The following is a 12,456-nucleotide window of genomic DNA, read 5'->3' as shown; positions in this document are numbered from 1 at the left end:
AATTAAAAGTGGGTATGCTTCATCAACACCTGTAATTTTTAGCACGGAGAGATTTGGTAATTTCTTCTAAGAAGGAGTTGGAGGAAATATCCAAGTAACAGAATCAAAATAAAAGATTGGGAGTAGTCTTTACATTTTCAAATGCTTGAGTTTGGCCTGTAACCCACTCCTTAAAAATCAGGTCCTGGGAGATCAATTCTACAATGGCAAACCAATAACTGTCAAGTGTTCCTTGAAATATGTTTTGTGTAACAAATCCACACGCAATTTTTTCAATCTAAAGTAAGAGTATAGTTATACAGATGAAGGCACAAAGTTCAAGTCACAGTAGAAACAGAATCATTGATATTTGAGCTAAAATAATTAACAAATCTAATAGATTATTCAGGAGTATGAGGTTCTTTGCAGTTTCTTCTGAGATGTAGCAATAAGATCTTGTTACATATAATTGAGAAATAAAAAATAATGTTTGCTTTTATCAAGGAGCCTATGAAATTATAGTATTAGCCAATATCTTGTAAGTATGAGTCTAACAGACAAATTATTTAAAATATAATTTGATATTTGAGAGGTGTCCATAGATAGGCTAACATGTGAGATTCTACAAAATGAGAGAAGAGATGGAGACCAGTACAGATGTCTGTGTAAGACAGTGTTTAAACATGTAGAATTATAAACAAGCAACTTGCTTCTCCTCTGGTTCCAAGGAGTGGTTGCATCCCAAGTAGCTGAGTAAAGTTTGAATTTCTATGAAAATGAAAGGCCATTGGCAATGGGCAAAACAGACTATCTGAGCTGGGTTTTTTTGGGATTTGATAATGAATGAAACATGTGCTAGGAGCATGCCAGCAAAGAATGTGAGGTGAAGAAAATTTCATTATCAGAAAGAGGTTTCTAGAGAAGGAAGCCAGAATTCTGTATGTGATTCCACAATGTGGCACTAAAATCTGGTAATTAGATGAATAAGAAAAGTGTAGAAAGTCAGAAGAGAAAATGATGAGTTACTCTGGGTTCATCATTTTCACCTCTTTGTTGGAAATTAATAGCATCACTCACAATGATGTGCTGATAGGAAGTACATATGAAAGGTTGAATAAGCAGGTTTTACAGGATGTGTAAATCCTGATTCTTAGGAACTATTTTTCTATTACTATTTGAGATCATCAGAGACAATGGAAGAAGAATGGGAAAGGCTGTGTCATTCAAATAAACAAATGCACACATAATCTAAATTCTAGTCTTTAGATGCCACTGAGTGAAGTTTCCTAAAACATTACATTTTTTATAGAAAGAAGGTGCATAAGACACAGAACACACACAAGATTTAATCACAAGGCTCAGGAAATTCCTGAAACTTACAGAGTTCATAAGGTATACACCTTAAATGATAATATCAGTACTAAAAATTACTGAGCAGAATGCTAGTAACCAAGCAAGGCAAGACCTGTGGAAGCCAACACCTGGGTTAATGTACCTTCAAAGTTTTTTCTTCTCTCTCTTTATTTTCAACTACAGCATCCCAGTACAATGCTGTGCATGCTCAGAGACTTTTCTGTTCATTACTTTTATATTTTATATGTTTTTTGCTGTCTTACATCTGAGCACACCCAATACTTTGCCTTTTCTGTCTTTTTAAATCATGAGCACTAACTGAACATGCTTGGTAATGTACTGCTAAACTCAGGAGTCAGGGTAGCTTATCTGAGTAGGTTCTGGCTTCATGAATGAGTTTCCCACATTCCTTTGTTCATACATAACATTAATTTGTAACTGACCGCTTGTACGCTTTGACTTCTGCTAGCAATACATTGACTTCATTCTCTGGATTTGTTGTTCATGCTTGCTATCTATCAATGTGTGAACCCATTGCTTCATGTAAAAGAAAAGATTCCTTCTATCTGAAAGTTGTGTAGAGTGTTCCAGGGATGCAAATTTCAAGGTACATCATCCATGCTAGAGCTGGATTTTGGTACTGCAGTTGACTTTGAGTCATCCATCCTGCTGTAAGTAATGTGGCTTACTCATTTAGCTATAGTTCAGTTAGCCATATTCATTTAGTTACTCCAAAATGCTAAACTAGACTTAAGTAGGATTGTGTCCTCAATCCATTATCAGTTCTTTTCTGGGTGCATATACCATTTACTGAGCATTCCTTTTAAGGAAAAAGAATGCATATTATACCTTTGAAAAAGCTGATAGGAAAACCCTAAAAAGCCACCTCTGTTAAGTATTTTGATGTTAAGTATTTCTTCTTGAATGAGGTAACCCAGTCTCAAAAGAACACACATAGTATGCACTCTCTAATAAGCAGATACTATCCCCCAAAAGCTCTGAATACCCAAGAAACAATTCACAGATAATATGAAGCTTAAGACCAGAATGGGGAATCCTCAGTCCTTCTTAGATGGGAGAACAAAGCATTCAAGAGAGGAAATACAGGGATAAATAGAGGAGCAGGGACTGAAGAAATCATCATCCAGATACTGCCTCACCTGGGAATCTACCCCATATGCATCCACTAAACCCAAGCACTATTGCTGATGCCAATAAGTGCTTACTGGCAGAAGCTTGATATGGATGCCTCCTCAGAGGTTCTTCCAGAATCATACAAATACAGTTGAGGATGCTTGCATCTAACCTTTGAACTTAACACGGTGACTCCAATGAATGAGCTAGAGAAAAGACTATAAGAGCTGAAAGGGTTTGCAACCCCATGAGAACAACAACATTATCAACTAACCAAACTCTCCAGATCTCTCAGGGACTAAAACACCAATCAATGAGGATGCATGGAGAGACCCATGGCTCAAGTTGAATATGTAGCAGAGGAGCGTATTGTCTGGCATCAATGAGAGGGGAGGCCTTTGGTCCAGTGAAGGCTTGTTTTCCCAGTGTAGGGGAATGCCAGGGTGCTGAGGTGGAGAGGGTGGTTGGGAAAGGGAGAACCTTCATGGAGGCAAGGGTATGTATGGGAAGGGGATGGGATTGGAAAGGAAGCAGATATTTGAAATGTAAATACAAAGAATTAATTAAAATGAATTTTAAAAAAGAAAAGAAAAAAAAAGTATTTCGAACTGCCATTCTTTGAAAAATAATACTTGTTCATTGAGAAAGTTGAATCAAATCATCAAAACCTGTTCTTGTCCAAATACATATATCTTCATGGTTTTGATACTACCATCCTCTTTTCATTTACTTTTACGAGAACTGTTATCTCTCGAGTCGAAACCTAAGAAGACAAGCTTTAGAAACTGATTGTGCAGTTTTTATTGCTTATTTTATCATCAACTGGATAATATAAGTAGTAACTTTGATGACACAAAAGACCAATCAACAAGAAAAAATAAAGTCATCTGTGGAGCACCTGAAAAGTTAACTCTCAGCCTTTCGGATTTTTCTTTTCTTTTATTTTTCTTTTTCGTTTTTATTTTATTTTTATTTATCTATTTATTTTTGCTTTGCTTGTGTGGAAAGGAAAGGGTGAATGACAAAACAAGAAGTCTTCTATGTGAGTAGCATGATCTTGCTCAGACATGCAAGAAGGAGGTGAGTAAACGAAAGCCAGCAAAATTGATCCTGAGTATTTGTTCCTCTCCAAAGTCAACTGTGTTTGTTGTGTTTTTTTTTTTTTTTTTTTTTTTTTGCTTTTTGGGGTGTGTTTGTTTTTTTCTTTGTTTGTTTTTGGGCTCTCTCTCTCTCTCTCTCTCTCTCTCTCTCTCTCTCTCTCTCTCTCTCTCTGTGTGTGTGTGTGTGTGTGTATGTGTGTGTGTGTGTGTGTGTGTGTATGGGATGTCTTTGTGCCAGGTTATTATACCCTGAAACTTGCTCTCATTCATATTCCTTTTTCCCAGTCACTTCCTCTGGTAGGTCTCTGCTCCTTCCGCTTACCAGGGCCTGTCTTTGGACAGGCTCCTCACTTTGATTCAGGACCTGCTTAATTTCAATAATCTTCTCAGGCCCTACAGCACACTGAGATAATGACCTTTTAACCCAAATTTAGCCAAGGACATATTTTCTCTTGTAGTTTAATTTAGTGCTCTCTGGTTTACTTCAGAACAAGTTATTTTCCACACTGTGTCTGGATAAGAATTCTTCTCTGGTCATGACACCTCTGTAATTCCATGTGTATCTCCTCTCCTCCTTACACAAGGGAGATGGCATTTATTCAAGCATTGTCTTTGCAAACATTGGTTCATTTGTCTATTTGTTTAAATTAAAATATAATTACAGATTTTAACACTAGCCCTGTCACATAGCATAGAAGCTGCTCAATCTGTAGCTCAAAGAAAAGGAGAGCTTTCATCAACACATTGCCACGGCCATCCTATTTGCTGTAAGTTGATTTTTTTTCTTGGATGAATGGACAGGTTTCTGGAAATTTGGGTTTTCATGTTTTTTAATCAAGTGTATTTAACTGCAAATCTATGGAAGTATGTAAGTATTAGTATTTAATATCTGGCTTTATTCTTCATATTGTCTTATAACTTGAGTATTTATGAAAGCATTATCAGCTCAGTTTGAAAGGAAAGACTTTGCTGCTCAAGTCCATTATCAATGATGTAAACTTGAATAATAGTGTTGATGAATCCTTGCCCCCACTGCCTTGGTTGTCATGCAATCAATTCTGTCTTTTATCCTTATCAAATTGTTTACATATAGAAAGTAATTTACAGTTTCTTAATTTTTAATTTTTATTTAAATGTTGCATAGGATACTATTATTGACAAATATGATAACATTTATCTCTAGAAGTTTATGCTGCCATAACAAAATATCAAAAACTACATGACTAAAAAAATGTATTTTGTTATTCTGAAAACTAGAAAGTAATCTGTAAAGGAATCTTTATGACTTCAGTTTGGTAAGAAATTTTTTGATGTCTATAGATAATTGTCCAGATAACTCTAAAGAGAGTGATGAAATCTTTATTGTCTCCCATTAGAGATCTCTGATACTATCCTTAAGTTTCCCTACTCATGGTATGTAAAAACAGGCACTTCAAGTCCACATTATGTTGAGAATATGGTAGAGACACAATTATTTCTTAATAATATTTGTAACATGTTTAAATAATGTAGGTTTTGTGGCCAATAGGTTAGGTCAGCATTTCATAGCTTGAAGACCCGAGTTTGATACCCAGGTTCCACATGATAGAGAGATCTGACTACTGTAAATTGTCTTCTGACTTCCACATATGTTTTGTGACATGTGTGTACTCACATACATGAAATACATAAATTTAAATAATAATAAATTATTTTTAAAGAATCCCAGTTCCTGGTAATTAATTCTAATGGTCCTGGTCATGTGTATAAATGATGATACAGGTATTTGACTTGTTTTGAAATTTTTAGATATTAATCTTGGATTATATCCTGAACAGATTTTTTTCCCTACATATGAGCAATACTTTATTTGAGAAAACATTCTATGCTCTAACCACTTGGCGACAATCAAGTCGGTTTAGGGTAAAATTCTCTACAAGCACAACACCTCTGTAAAGGTTTCTATTTCTTCATAGGCCCCTGGGAAAAGAAGATTAATATAACCTATGCAAAATTCATCCTTCATTTAATTGACTTTGTTTATTTAGTATCCTAATTTTTCCTTCCATGACAATCATTAATAATATCAACAATAATGCCCCCACTTTGCTTATTAAGGATATACTTTGGACACTTTTTCTGACACATCAACACTTGTGACTTGTACAAGTATTTCTTTATCTCCTAAATGTTTTTTCTACAAGTCTGTTCTTCCTTGTTGCTCTTTGTTCCTTTGAAAGTTACCTGCGAGTTTTGCTTTTGAGGCTTGGCTATCCAACCTTTTTTTCTTGATTAAATTCCTTTGTTTTTATATTTTGTGGAGAGTCTTCAGTTTGTCCTCCACAGATTTGGAACTACTGTCCTTAGTGTTCTTCACAGTGTTTATATTGTGTTGTAGCTCTGCAGACAAGTCTCCTATCTCACAAGTCTTCTTTTCTTACCTCATTCAGAAATAATTTTATGACAGTTTTTTTTTCTTTTTTTAATGCCTGTCCTGTCTCCTACTTTCCCTTTCTCCTCCTATGTATCAAGGTTAATTTACTGATATGGTACATGCTATTAAGAGTGCTGCATCTTTTTTATTGCAAATTGTTTTTGTTTCTGAATTTTATTAAATATTTTCTGGTTGTTTATACTTCCTCCAGGCCTTGGGGGAAAAAAAAGAAAAGGATCATTGGTGTTACATCTTTTGTCAGATGGCTGCCACATCTTCCTGTACATAAATCTTCCTTGTGTGCGACCCCATAACTGGATATTGCCTTAGTTTTTCTGTTCACTCTCTAGTATCAAATATTATTGTGCAATAGCTGCCTCTTCTTTTCCCATGAATTTTTAGTCATTGCATATTACACTTAGCTCTACAATATATGGCTTTTCATATCTGAAACTTGTTTTCCAACTTCCCTGTCACAAGTCAGCTCTTCATGTTACTTCTCTCATTTCCTGCAAAAGTGTTTGTGTGAGTATGCATGTGTGTGTGCTGGGTATTTGTTTGTTTATTTGTTTTTTTAATGTGGACTCAAATTATCGTTGCTTTCATCTCCAAATGTGTTCTGTGATTTAGTTTTAGGGCTGTTGCTATGACTTGGAGAAACTTGTTTAAACACCTACTGAATATCTTCAGCTCTCTTATTCTCTACATTAACAAGTACCAAAATACTCATAGGTACCTACATGGGGCCACTGACAACTTAAGTTCATTCACTGAGTGATAAGCAGGCCTATAATTTGCAGATTTCCTATGAATATGTATTTGCTAAGCACCTTTAAAGCTAGTTGTGGAAATAGATTCAATTAGTAAGACAGGGTTGAGTATCAGTTTTCCTGGTTTACACCCAGAAACTTCATGGTGGGGGTAATTGCTAAATAGGTAATATTGCCTAAATGGTTAAAATTTAAAAGTATCAATATCTCCACTAAGAAAAATTGTTTAACCACATAAAGTGCTTTGTGCAAAGCCCAGCAATCTAAGTTCTCTCTGCAGAATCCACATGATGGAAGAAGAGAGTTGACCATGTAAAATTCTACTCTGACCTCAAGTGCACAATGGATCACCTACACCCATACACATACTACACACAGTGAATGAACAAATGTAATAAAAACATCAATGTTAAAATCATTTTCCAGACTACTCTGAAGATACATCATAGCAAATTAGATGGTTTATCAAATACAGAGTGAGGAATCTAGCTTTTACTCATCTTCTTTGGTGTGTATTTTGCATATAGCCATGTTTAGGTGAGGAGACAGGCAGGAGAAAATTTTATTTTAATTTCAAGTCTGAAAACTTACCATCCATGGCAGCCACTGCTCCTTCTCTTCTACTAGGGATGCAGTGATTTATACACTGTTTTAATTTGTTCCTTGCCTTCTACTAGGGATGCGGTGATTTATACACTGTTTTAATTTCTCTTACCTTAGTGTGATCAATGCCTCAATCACCATTTCCTGTGTTTTGCTTCTTCAGATCCCAATACACAGTTTTTTTGAGGCTATGCCATACTTATTTACAGACATAAACGCATAACTCTTATATTGGTCAAAGTAGATTTACATAAACTGTTGTTCTGTGTTCATCTGTGTTAAACATGGGGGATTTAGATGACTGGCATTCAATAGGAAACAAACAAGAGGCTATGCCTTACATTTATTTTACTCTTTATGCATTAGATTAAGATAGAATTACCCATGATGTTTTTTTTTTTAACTTTTGTTTTATACCCATGTTATTGGAACACTTTCAAATTTAATATTTATAAAAATGGTAGAACTATTAAGTTTTTCATAATATAAATATTGCAGTTACAAATAAAATAGCCTAGGTAAGAGGTCTACCAAGATTACACTCAAAAAGGAATAAATATAATCTGTTGCTATTAATTTTTGATGTTCTATAAGTTTGTCCTATGTATACATCAGGGCAAACAGAAGCCTATGTTTCCAGTTGTTGTGCCTCATGTTCTTTTGAACAAAATTCCTGCCATCTTCTACCAATTGGAAGTGCCTGTTTTAAGAACACATTGGGAATGGGGTGTTGGCTGTTGACATCTCTCATGGGAGGGGATGGGTAGGCTGGTCATAGCTCTACCTGAATCCCAGCTGCTCCTTCCAGGTATTGCTATGAATTTGGCCCGAATTGCACATGACTACATATATCAGGAGATTCTAGAGAAGAGCATCCATCTAGGAGGCTATAGGGAAGTCAGCTTTCAGGCTGGAAGAAGACTTTCCAGTTACATGGCTTTGTGCTTTGAAGTCCTAGTTAGTAACCTGTCCCCAAAAGTCTACATAAACACAATAACCTCGTTGATTCCTCAAGAGGTCAGCTTCGATGGAATCAGTGGTACATGGGTTCATCACTGGGGTAGTAAAAGTGGAGAAGATATAATGTTAACATCTCCCCCATGGAATGACTTCTTACATAATATGAGCCGATTAGACCCTGAGTCATCATAACACAATAACTTCATCACAGTATGCCCTAATTGGAAGATTCTTGGGAGAAAAAAATTGAACAAATAGAGAGATGCGTCATTTGTCACATAGTTTTGCAGCCACCCTCCCCTCTCCACCACCTTCCTCCACCCCAGATGATCCATGTGGGGAGGAGATAAGAAGGCAAGAAATCAATGACTCAGAATCTGCTAGGTGAGAAGATTCTGAGAGCACAGTGAGGAGCAGAAGCAGACTACATTTTGTTGTTATTGTTGTTTTTGTTGTTTTATTTTGTTATAGTGGAGAGTGCCTTTATACCCTTTGCCCCCATCTTTTCTGTCTGTAACTGCTCCTTTCACTAGCCGATTGGCTGCCCCAGTAACATGCTCCGCTCCATCTTAGATCCTTTCAGGGTATAAAGCAGGTTCGAAGTTAATAAATGTGGAAGCAAGTACCTGCTGTAGATGCAGAGGGCATTGTTGGCTGCTAGTCAGTACATGGTGATTCACTCCTCCTACAGGTATTGCCTTACCAAGAGCCAGGATTAAGACATTGTAATTGATTGAATGATTAACAGGGTGAATTATTTTATATAGTGTTTTCTATATTTAGCTCTATGTTGAGATTACTTTAATGAAGCATGATGTCAGCCTAACCAAAGACAATGCACCTACTGAGAATGATTCTAATAAATATAATACTTTTCCATAAAAAGTAAATCTAAACTTGCCAAGAAATCAGATACTAAAAATATACAAGCTATATTTGCCTCACACCTAATTAATACATTTATAATTTGTAATGATATTTATGCATCTGCCACGATGCTTCATTATCCACAGGCTCACAATATAAAAAAACTGTGTGAAGATCTTGAGTGTTTTTTATATGAGTTTCCCTTGGAGGTCTCCTGGGTACTTCCTGGAAGATTTAAGGATTGCCTCCAGAACCTTATACAGTGCTATTATTTCATAAAATGAAATCTCAAGTAGAATCTATTTCTCTTCCCTGGCATTGCAGCCACACTACAATTTTCCTTCAGTGTGAATTTCATCAGTTCAAAATTTGTATGCGTACCAAAATATTATACTGATGTCTGAAGAATATGTCAATTCTTCCTATTAGTTATGCTTCAATGGTGGTGAGAAAAATAGAACATTGAAATCAATTTTTATTCTACCATTTGAGCATCAACAAAATAGTATATGTATAGTCTCCAGTGTTGTGTGTTAGCAATGTGGCAGGTGTGATGATATTTTTAGTCTATCAAAATAAACTTATCTGACACTTTACCTGTCATTTTGGCACAGCCTAAAGGGATCTTAGCAAACACTCCTAATTGATGTTTTTTTTTTTTCCAGATCTGATTGCCTTTTAATGTGTGTGTGTGTGTGTGTGTGTGTGTGTGTGTGTGTGTGTATATACTGTCTTGGTTTGTAAAAAAAATACAGGATTTCCCAGCCCACTGTGAATGGCACCATTCCCTGGGAAAGTCATAAAGGGATATGTAAGAAAGCCAGCTAGGCATGGTTCTCTGAGCAAGACAGGAAGTCATGTTTCATCCAAGGATTTTATTCCAGGCTACTGCTTAAGTACTTATCCTTCCTTTAGTGATAGACATTGCCCTCCAATGTGAAATAAACACTTTCCTCTCTTAACCTGATTTTAATCAGACTATTTTATTGCACCAATGGAATGAAACCCATATAAAGTGTTTTAGGATTTGAGTTTGTAACAGAATTCTTGACCTACAAATCCTAAAAACCATGATGGTCAGACATATCCCAGTGGCCCATGTACTTCAAGGACTTCCTCTAACTGCCTGCGTTATCTTGGTTATCTTTATGTGATCACTTGCTAGGAGAAGGTTTTCATACAGTAAATGATAGGAATAGAAAATATTTCTTGTAATAATGACTGACCCCTGTATATGCAGAGATAATGTTCTTTTCTGTCAGCAATATTTGTTCTGTAGGATGCAGGGCGGACAAATTTTATAAAAATTATTGTAAAGTGGAACTAATATGGTGTGTCAGACATGAGACTGTAGAAATGAGTGGGTAAATGCCACAAACATGTGAGAGTGTATTCTTCAGACAAGTACTAGGGAGTTTAAAGTATCCTGGAACAGTACACACAAAACGTATCTGCCACTTTAAAGAGGATAAACGCTAGTTTAATTTGAAGCTAAATATGAGTGTCTATGGCCTGGCAACCTACGTTTGGTTGTCTGTTAGTATAGTCCAAATTGTTTTCCTCATGAACAAAAATTTGTTACATCATAACAACAAATGCTAGTAGGGAAGTGAACATGGCTGAAGACACAAGGCTCTAGGCATCTAACACTCCAACATTTCCACAATTTGTTAAGTTCTATTCAGTTACTCAGCCTTGCAGAAGTCCAGTGGAGAACACTGCTTCGTTCTGGGACCTTGCTTCACAGCACTCACGGTTAGCTTCAGTTCTTAGGAGCTGATAGTAGTAACTTTCTCTCCTTAAAAAGGCATCATCACAAAATTTCCTGCTAAACCATTTCACATTACAGAATATTTAGAGATTGATATCTAAACAATTTTTCAGAGGAACATTTTTGCCATTTGCAACTTTTAAATTAAGTGCATTTAATATGACAATTACAACATAGGACAGAATATTTAACTCCCAGACTTGTCAATTAGGAAAAAAGAGAATGATTAGAAGTAAATGTTTTATTAAGTATAGGGCTTCTTTAAATATCTGTGCAATTTCAGTAGACAGGCATTATGTATAGCATTTTCTGAAAATCTGTGGAAGAACAAAAGTAATATCATGATCTTTCAATTGATATTTATTATTTATTGTTCACACATGGTGTGCAGTATGTATTTCTCACGGCTATATATGTATATATATTATGTATACATATTATTCCAAAATATACACTTTCCGGTACTGGTCAAGACTAATATGTATAAAATAAATCAATGAAGCTGTATTACCTATAATGTAATAATGTTTGATATATTTTAGTGATTATTATCCTGAGCTGTGCTGTACTTATTAGAAAGTTAGCCTCGAAAAGAAATATTTTATTCATTTAAGCTAAGTATCTCCATCATTAAGAAGTATATTAAGCACACTGGAATTATAATATATGAGAAACACAAATCAGTCCTCCAGTTGACTTTATCCAGTAACAGTCTTCAGACTTGGACCCGCTTCTAATTTCAGGATTCTTACAAGTTACCAGAAAAGGTTTATATGTTATATGTGTCAGTTATGTTCTGAGGGTTTCTATCATTTGAATTTATAAAGATTTCTCAGGAATACCCTCTGTCCTTGCATAGCCAGCTGTGATAAATAGAGATTTTGAGAGTCACATACATGAGGTTTGTGAAACTGCTACATTTGAACAGTTCTGCAAAAAAATATACATAAACACACACATGCATACATTTTGAACATTTAATAAGACAAAAGCAATAATATATTATTGTATTATATACAATGATAAAATATTAAAAAAAAATACTTGATACTTAGCATCTCTTACAAAAGTAATCTGACAAGTTAGAAAGCTGGTCAATGAACATTTGCTGCTCCTCTACCTACTGAAGGGCTTGTGGAAGGAAATTCTTTTTACTTAACAAAGAACAGTGATGGCATCTTCCTGGCTTTAAATCTCAGTATGAATGATATCAGAGTTTATGATACAAAATTCCTTATGGTTAAATAAATAGAGATTATTAATGGGATGTTTAAAGTACATTATTTTTCTTACATGCACAATTTACTTTAATAGGATTTTGCATTGTAAGAATAAAACACAACCCTGGTGTCCTGCATAAAAGGATTATATGGGTTATTGGGCATAGTCCTACCTGAAGTTCCAGTTATTCCACTTCTGGGCATATACCCCAGAGATGCTCCAACATATAATAAGGACACATGCACAACCATGTTTACTGCATCCCTATTTATAATAGCCAGAAGC

The sequence above is a fragment of the Micromys minutus genome (assembly GCF_963924665.1).
Source record: "Micromys minutus genome assembly, chromosome: 18".
Taxonomy (NCBI): domain Eukaryota; kingdom Metazoa; phylum Chordata; class Mammalia; order Rodentia; family Muridae; genus Micromys; species Micromys minutus.
This window is presented reverse-complemented; position numbering follows the sequence as displayed.